This window comes from Tamandua tetradactyla, chromosome 25 (assembly GCF_023851605.1).
Source record: "Tamandua tetradactyla isolate mTamTet1 chromosome 25, mTamTet1.pri, whole genome shotgun sequence".
NCBI lineage: Eukaryota > Metazoa > Chordata > Mammalia > Pilosa > Myrmecophagidae > Tamandua > Tamandua tetradactyla.
In genome coordinates, this window is record NC_135351.1 from 30,586,409 (window position 1) to 30,595,447 (window position 9,039).

Genomic DNA, 9,039 nt, shown 5'->3' on the forward strand with positions numbered 1-9,039 from the left:
GGACTGAGTTATGTGACTATCTGGGGTAGATATTTCCAGGCAAAGGGAACAATAAGGGCAAAGTCGAGGAAGCATCATGAGGCCTAGAGTTTTAGAGTAAAAGCAAACAGACCTATGTACCAGAAAGAAGTGGTGCAACCTACAATTTCATTGTTTAACCTACTTCCACCCTTCCCCAAACCATCATGGTCATCCCATCTTGCCAATTACTCCATCCCTAGTCATCCTGATCCCATCCTTTCTTCCAGCTCTGACTTTTATCTCATCCATGACCTTGAGAGTCAGGAAAAGGTACCTAGACTAAGCTCAGAGAGAGAATGAGGATGTCTGTTTCATACGTGATTTGAACATTTGAGAAGTGGAGGTGTGTGTGTTTATGGGGGGTAGCAAACCTCCCCCCCAATGTTGCAGATGTGATGATTTGTTTTTTAGGTAAAGTAAAAATAGCATCTGATCAACATTTAGTAATATCTAAATGTCATTCCCCAGCTTTACATATATACAATATTTTTAAAACCTTTTTTAAATTTTGAAATATAACATATATAGAAAACAGCAATACATTTCTAAGTACATTTTGACAAGTAGTTATAGAACAGAATTTTAAGTTTGGTATGGGTTATTGTTCCATAATCTTTCATGTTTTCTTCTAGCTGCTCCAAGAATGTCATATTATTTTTAATTCCTGAAATTCTGTGCACAAGTTATATAATAAAATTACTTTTACAATATACTTTTTAAATCTAGTTGATACCATGGGTGAGACATCACATTTATGCATTATTTCTTCATATTCAATCAGGATTGTATTTGTCTTCATGTACAGAAAAAATAATAACTAGTGTCTTTAATGATAGAAATAGTATTGGTTCAGAATGAGTAATTGGAACTATCTTCTTTCTCTGCCACTTTTGCTTAAGAATTTTGTTCCCAGGGTGCCTCTCTCTGTAGGCACTCAAGAAATGTCTCAAAAACCAAGGCACAATGAGGGAAACATGGACACTATGTCTTCAACTGCTGGATGATTTCTATTTCTTAATAAGTTGCTGCTCAAGATAAAATGGGGAAGAAAAAATTAGAAGAGAAATTGGATATATCTTTTTCTGGCTCCCAAGAACCCAGCTACTGCTGGTTGTGCAGTAGTGCCTGCAGCTTCCCCCTCCTGTCCTCCATCCATACTCAGCAGCCCTCACCCCTGCTGAGCCTCTAGAAAGGGCCTGTTGGCAAGCTTGCACCAGCTTGAAACTGTCCTTGCCTCTCTCCAACTCTGGAGGAAAAAATTTTTGAAGTAGATTTCCAGGAAAGCTCTTCATAGGTGGACTCAATACAGAAACAAACGAGAAAAGTCTTGAATTAGTATCTGGCAAATATGGACAAATAGTGGTAGTACTCTTGATGAAAGTCTGTGAAACCAACAAATCGAGAAGTTTTGCTTTTGTTGCCTTTGAAAGTCCAGAAGACGCCGAGGATAAAGTCAGAAACATCAATGGAAAGTCATTAGATGGAAAAGCTATCAAGGTGGAACATGCCACTAACCCATCATTTGAAAGTGGTAGATATGAACCACTCCACCTTCAAGAAGCAAAAGCCCTCCCAGAGGTCTTAGAGGTGGAAGAGGAGAACCTGGAGGAACAAGAGGACCTCTCACATGGAGGGCACGTGGATGATGGTGGCTATTCCATGAATTTTAACATGAATCCTTCCAGGGGACCACTTCCAGTAAAAAGAGGCCCACCACCATTAAGTGGGGATCCTCCACCTTAAAGTTCTGCCCCCTCAGGACCAGTTCCCAACAGTGGTAGAATGGAAGAGTTCCTGAATCATGTGGAAGAGATAGTTGTGGAGGCCCAGCATGAAGGGAACCTTTGCCCACTTGTAGATTTATTTATTTGTCCCCAGGAGATGATGGATATTCTACTAAAGACAAATAATCAAGCAAGGATTACCAAATTCATGTGATCCAAGAAGTTATGCACCACCACCAAGAGACTGAACATAACCATGATTATGGTCATTCCAGTTCACGTGATGACTGTCCATCAAGAGGCTGTAGTGATAGAGATGACTATGGTTGTCGATCCAGATTATTCAGATCATCCGAGGGGAGATATGAAAGTTATAGTAACTCATGTAGTGGTCCACCTACATGGGCTCCCACCATCTCAAGGTGAAAGTAGTCATTGTGATGACTACTGCAGCTCACGCGATGGATATGGTGGAAATCTAGAAAGTTATTCAAGCAGTGAAAGTGATCTTTTCTCAAATGGTCTCATGTTGGCAAGCAAGAAAGAGCGCTTACCTCTTTTACGTAAAGGGAGTACTCTCCTCCATGTGATTCCTACAGCAGTTCAAGCCCGGGAGCACCAAGAGATGGTGGCAGTGGAGGAAGCCAATCTGATAGAGGGGGAAGCAGAAGCAGAAACGAAGAAAAAAATAAAGCAACTTAGTATCAAAATCACTGTTCAAAGAAATAAACAAAAAGTGGAAACTGTTATAACTACCCAAAGACTACTAAGGAAGAATTGGTTACTTTTAAAAATTTTCCTGTTAAATTCCCTTCCATAACTTTTATGTTCTTGGAAGGAAAAAGTAAAACATGTTTAATTTATTTGATTTATGACATTGTTTTCAATAAGCAAATGTTAATATGTAAGACTTGAACTTGCATATTAGTGTTGTAACTTTCCAAGTAAAAATATCCCTAAAGACTACTTTCTAATTTTTCCCAATAAATGCAGCAGCACTCCTAAGAGCTTCCACAAACATCTAGCCAGTTTAAAATGGAGCGATCAATCTCTCTGCTTACACAAACAGGCTTAGATATTAGAGGGTGGTCCTGGTAATGCTACTCACAGGATTTCAGGATGTCTTCAAACTGACATCTCAGTATTGACAGTAGGAAAAACCTGAATCAGATGCTTATGTAAGGAAAGTGCTATTCACCCAGTAAACCCCAAAAAAAGCAGATGGATAATGCTGGCCATATTTTGCCCTTCTGACATTTTCTTAGGAATCTGCAAGACTCTCCCCTTCCCCCCTTCCCAAGTAAGGCCATTTAAGTGTGTGTTAAATGACTATTAAATAAGAAACTTTGGCCAAAAGGGGGGAAAAAATCCAGGAACAATCTCAGAAACTGCAGGGGAAGGGTGGGAATCTCCAAAAGGGAAAGCGGACTTGCATCCCGGGCCTTGTGTGCCTTGTGTCAAAGTTCTTCATCTTCATTTCACACTTTGATTTTCTCAAGTATTCTCTTCAATTACTCCAGTGGTTCCTAAAGTGGTCACCTCCTTCCCCTATCCAGAGGCTGGTGAATGAGTAAACGCAGTCTCTGAGGGACCCTACAGCCAAACCAGCTATCTCCCTTCCACAATAAGTGACTCTATATATATAGTGTAATCCTTCTCCCTACCACTGTGCACATGAATCAACTTTTAATGAATGTACATTATGAAAATTAAATGATTTACTTATTGATAAATGACTCAGAAATTCTGAGACCCATATGACTGAATTACACTTTTGGAAGACCCTATTAATTCCTGAAGCCCTAGATTCCGCTAGCTCTTCCGGTGAAGAGTTAGGTTATGTATGGTTCGACCTGCCCAGTCTGCTGAGGCCTGGATAGCTCAGTTGGTAGAGCATCAGACTTTTAATCTGAGGGTCCAGGGTTCAAGTCCCTGTTCAGGCGTCAGGGTTTAGCTTACGCTTCAAGAGAATTTATAACACCCAAGTTAGGGTGTCTTTTGAGGTAGGCCCTAGTTGAGCAGTGGCGTTTGACGTCATGTCTTTGATTGACTACATGGTAATGGACTGAAGTTTTGCACCTCCCTGCAAGAAACAGGTGGAAAACTACAGTTCAAACCTTTTGATATTGTATTACCTTTCCACTTTGTGCTTTCCCTGCAAAACTATTCTGAAAATGAACTTCTATGCTCTATAGTTTTTGTAAGACTTTAAATGGTTATTAGGCAAAAAGTCAAGGCTTTCACCTGGAGGATACTGTGTGCGCAGAGCAAGAGTGAATTACTTCATGCTCATTTCCTTCACTTCCACTATGTCATGTCACTTCCACTATGTCACTAGGAGAAGAGGAGGTTTTCCCCCTTAAGCTGTCCCTCAGAACTCCTCCAGCATGCAAGTCATCTGGCATCCTCTGTATCCAGATGTGCCTGACATCGAGTATGAAATAGACCTTCAACTGACACATGGATTAAAAATTCAAAAGTCTGATCTTCTCCCCAGTGAATCACCTAGCACATGCCAGAGTCCTCATCCAGTCTATAAAAGCATGAGCTCTCCAAAAAGAGCTAGAGAATCTCATTTCCTCAGGGATTCTAAAGGTTTCCCAAAAGTGTGGCGCTATAACCTAAGGTCTTGGACTGGCTCTGGAGCCTATTATCACTGAACAGATCATTTAACTCTCCCTTATTTATTCATTTAAAAGCAGATTAATGCGCATAATTGCCAGGGAAATGAAGATGGAAATCGTGCTCAGAAAAGCGCAGGGTTCACTTGAAGACACTTTCACTGGGGTCAATTATTACTGAAAGAGAGTAGTTGGACAGTGCATAGCAGTCCTGGCAGATGGAACATACCTGTAGGAGATGAGAGAAGAGCAGAATGCAAGGGTTCCTTTATGAGTTTGAGGAGGAGAGAATGTGTTCACTTTGGGAAAGACTGAAATAAGCAAAGAGAAAACTCAAGAGAATCAAAAGATGGGGAAAGAGAATGGTTATGTCTTACAACACAAGGCAGAGCTTTTAAAGACCACTGGCGTGCTGGGAGCTATTTTTCTGAATTTTATAACAGGGATTTCCCAATGCCAGGAAAAAAAGTGGTGTGGAATGTGACTTCCCCTTCCAAGGTTGTCTTTACATGGAGAGGACCACATCTCTCAGAATTCTCCTCTCCAGGCTTTTCATTCCTCAGCTCACCTGCCCTAGTGCTGGATTTTCTTTCTCCTTCCTTTTCTCCACCCACTCATTTCTCTTCCTTTTCTCCTTGTCCTTTCTCTGCTGGGTTCTGTTATTCCGCGTTTGTCATTTAGGCTCCTTCTTTCCTGGCAATCAAGGCAAGGTATACACTTGGTTACTCACCTGAACCCCTGGGATTCCACATTGATCCAGGTCCTCCTCTAGTGCATTTCACACACCCACGTACAAGGACTAGAATGAACTGGCCATGAAGGAAGGCGTATTCACGGCCACAGTCCTGTTAGGTCTTCAATTTGAGCACCTTTGCAGAAGAGAGAGTGAAGCAGTGAGGTAAACACTAATGCCAGCAGAGAGAAGAGACCTGATGCTTCCTACAGCAACGTCATTTGAAAACCGTTGGTAGTAAGATTCCTTTGAGGACCGAACAGGACAAGAAATGGAAAGCATCGTGACGTTCTCTTGCTAGATTGCAGTCTAAAATTAAGGAAAACAGTAGATTCCTTTCATAATTATAGAGGCAAATTGACTAGCAGAGGATAGTTTCGACCCATCGACCTCTGGGTTATGGGCCCAGCACACTTCCACTGCACCACTCTGCTCAGCACAAATGGATGGAAGAGAGTTTCCGCCATTAGTATCAATTCTTTGAGTTTGACAAAAGTATGGGTGACTCCTTTTTCTTAATTTACTATCCCCCTGCTTCCATTCATCTCTTTTAATACCTCTGCTTCATCCCAAGACTCTCCTGAATTGCTTTCTTCTTTGAAAATTTTCTACTAGCAAGTTCTGGCCAAAGAATGGAATGGATGTGAGGGTGTGTATGGACATGGCTAAGAGTATTGCGGTGGTGAAAGCTATGGAAAGAAAGGTGGAATCTAAATTAATATTAACTCTTCATGGTTTTACATAGCCTGGAAAAGTTATGTAAAACTTTTTTCCCTTTCCCAGATTTTACACTCTTTGACATTTTTCTACTCAGGTAGGCAATTGACTTGTCAAAACGCATTATGGAAATTTGTTTACCAGTACTGAGGTGGCATAAAAATATAAAAAACTGTGATGTTCACTGTTAAGGACTTAATCAGTTGATTGAGTTCTGAAAGCATGAGTTTAAATCCTACATTGTTAGGAATTTTCATTTGTTATGACATATGCCATTATTTTGGAAGGCACCTGTATTGGGGGGGCGGGGATAGCCTTCTTGCAGTCTCTCCCTCATGTTTGATCTATCTGAGAAAATCTTTATCTTCTTTCTGGAACCCATCCAATTCTTTCACCCTCTATTCATTCCTACCCAGTGGTCCTTTAAAATGGCTTTCCACCAGCTTTTTTATTCTCTACTCTCAGCACATAATAATAATAATAATAATGCAGTTTCCTGGATTTTACTTTAGTCTCACATATGATTTGGATCATTTTCCTGTATTTCTAGCTCACATCCTCTAGTAAACTACCTTTCTGGAACTGATACTATGATTTACAAGTGTTAAGAAATTGATCAGTTCTTGACAACTTGAGTGTGCTTTATCTCCTCAGCCCAGGATGAAGACAGACGGAAAGATGTGTTCATCTGTGAATAGCTTGTCAGATTCCTAAAGGATTCTGCCCTCAATCTGTGAACTGTGTTAGTTCCAATTACCTAATCTAAATTTGGCTTAACTAGACATGTATTATTCAACAACCAAACATAAACAATACAAAATGCTGTATGTGCCAACACTATTGCAATAAAGAGCCTGACTGTGCATTTTAAGTTTTACTCCTGGAAGCTTTCAGGATCCACCTTTGTCTCTTTCCCACTTGCCCCACATCTGGGCAAGCTGATAAGAAAGCCCATGTGCTTGTCTCCTTTCTGGGCAATGGGGGAGGGGGTAGTCCAAACCGTAAAAGTCCCATTCTGTACTGCAGACGAGAATCCTCACCCTGTTCCCAATCACTAACTACAATAAAACCCAGCGCCACTCTCCCCTCCCTTCACTTATGGAGAGACTGCTTGAGTGCCTCTCCCTAAAAGCCCTCAACATGTGAGTAAATGAATCTGTTCTTACCCCCTTGGTTTGCTTGTGGTATCATTGATCTCAACATCTGACCATTAATTAGAAGGGGGACCATCCTCCCCTACTAAGTGACCACAACAATTGGTGCTGTGAGCAGAATTTCTAGGTGATGACACCACACCATTGGTCTTTCCTCTCTTGCTATGAATTGCTAACTGACTCTGGTGTTGGCTGATGAGCATGTACTTTGAGCTGCTGCCAGCTGGCCAGCATGCTCTTTGAGATGCACTGCATGCAATGCATTTTTTTGAATCCTACCTGTTATGAATTTAACACAACAAAGTTGGACATTTTAATAATTGGCACTCAGGGACAGGAGTATGGTACTAGAGCCCTCCTTAAAGTAGCCCTTCTTGAATCATGTGTGGTATTAGTTTACTAATGCTGCAGGAAAACAATATACCAGAAATGGAATGGCTTTTAAAAAGAGAACTTAAAAGTTATAGTTTACAGTTTAGTGCCAAGAAAATGTCTAAACTAAGGAACCAATAGCAGGTTACCTTCACTCAAGAAAGGCTGATGCCATCCAGAACACCTCTGTTAGCTGGGAAGGCACATGGCTGGCATCTGCTGGTCCCTTGCTCCTGGATTCGATTTTTTTCAGCCTCTGCTTCCTGTGGGGTTCCTCACTCTGCACCTGTGGGCCTTTACTTAGCTCCTCTGGGATGCAATTCTTGGTTCTGGATTACTTAGCATCTCATAGAAAGGCACATGGCGACATCTGCTCTGCATCTCCAAATGTTTGGGTCTCCTGTTGACTGTCAGCTCTGAAACACATGCTCTCCTAGTGTCTGCATCTTCTCTCTTGTTTCTCAGGTTTCTTCAAAATATTTCCCCCAAATTTTAAAGACTTTGATAAACTAATCAAGACCCACCTTCAATGGGTGGAGTCTCATCTCCATTTAATTAAAAGGTCACACCCACAATTGAGTGTGTCACGTCACATCTCTGTGGAGATACTCTAATCAAAAGTTTCTACCCTAGAATATTGAATCAGTATTAAAAGAAAGGGCTGCCCCCCACAAGATTGGACCAAGATTAAGACATGGCTTTTCTGGGGTACATAATAGATTCAAATTGGCACATGTGTCTTAGCCCAGATCTACCTGCACGTCTCAGATTGAGTTGTGATCTTGATTCCAGCATAAAGTGTGACTGATGCTTAGCTCAGCAGAACAGCCCATTGGTTGTGTGTTGCAATCAGGCATTGGCTCCATTCTACAGAGCCCTAAGGGGAAAGTGTGACATCTTGTGCAATAAATGGGCCCCTCAGGTGTCACTCATGTGGGGAACAGCAGCCACTATATTGTATGCTGATAACTATTCCTAAAAGCAGGTGGCTCACTAGGACCCTAAGCTGCTACTACTGCCACCTCTGACTCTGTCATCAAATCAAAATCCTTACCCTGAAGGTTAAAAATTCTTATGGCACCCTTTCTCCACTGCAAAGACCAGAAAGAAGGCTCTGAATGCTTTACCTGCACACCTCTTTATGAGCAAAAGGACACCATCACCTTGTTGGGTGACTATGAAATAGACCAACAAAGACTCTGGGTTTGATTGAGTGTCATGACTTAGCATCATGTCAAGGAGTTAATTCAAACCAAACTTAAGGTTGAGGTCCTTAAACCTAATAAAGTAATAATTACCAAGGGGGAGGCTCCTGACCCTGAGGATACTGTTTTAGAACTCTCCAGGGAAAGAAACTTATAAATGTGAGCAGGGTAGAGAGGACTCACCCTCAGCCTCAAGTATATCCAGTAAACACACACACACACACACACACACACTCACTCACCCTACATAATGGGGGAGGAAATAAAAAAACTGCAGCAGAAGTCACAATTGAACTCAGTCAGAAATTTTAAATTTACTAAAAATATATGCAATAAAAGATAAAGTTGTGCCAATTAGCTTTTGTGCCTCTATAAGGTAAGTTGTAAATTAATTTTAACATCTGCTGAAATGCACCAATTGGCAAACTTTCATAGGTTTAATTGATACTGGGGCTCAAATTGAAGTTATACCTGGTATGCCAGTTTGAAGCT

General features: G+C 41.1%; 1 non-coding gene and 1 pseudogene across 1 annotated transcript; both read left to right on the forward strand.

The window, feature by feature from the left end:
* The first annotated feature begins 268 nt into the window (after window positions 1-268).
* On the forward strand, window positions 269-2,590 carry LOC143668964 (RNA-binding motif protein, X chromosome-like; annotated as a pseudogene).
* Window positions 2,591-3,615: 1,025 nt separating this feature from the next.
* TRNAK-UUU (transfer RNA lysine (anticodon UUU)) lies at window positions 3,616-3,688 on the forward strand. Its single transcript has one exon. It is a non-coding gene; the product is annotated as a tRNA-Lys (tRNA).
* The last annotated feature ends 5,351 nt before the right edge of the window (window positions 3,689-9,039 follow it).